Consider the following 430-nt stretch of genomic DNA (forward strand, 5'->3'; position numbering starts at 1 on the left):
CATACTATTATAAGTCCATTATTTTCTAGTATTCAGATATAATTGTGCAAATATGTACATTCCTACACACTTGCTATACCATGTATAGTGACTCCCACTGTTTGGTGAATTAGGTTACTTTTATTTTGAAAATCCTCTTTAAGCATTTCTCCTATCTTTGTATACATACTTGAAATTGTTCGAAAACAAAATGAATGTGAGCTCGTGACAAATTTGACCCTTTATTGATGATATTTGTCTGTCTCGTTCAGAGAATGTGAAGTCCTTACCTCTGCGCGGTGGGCAGATATGTCTGGGAAGAATAGATGCTGAGACAGGAGGGGAGGGAGACAGGGCTCGTGTTTCAGCGCGTCGGGGGGTCGAAGGGGGTGGACTGGTACTGTGGGATATACAAAGATTCATAAATACGCGACTGGACATTAAACCGCGG

The sequence above is a fragment of the Alosa sapidissima genome, chromosome 3 (assembly GCF_018492685.1).
Source record: "Alosa sapidissima isolate fAloSap1 chromosome 3, fAloSap1.pri, whole genome shotgun sequence".
Lineage (NCBI taxonomy): Eukaryota > Metazoa > Chordata > Actinopteri > Clupeiformes > Clupeidae > Alosa > Alosa sapidissima.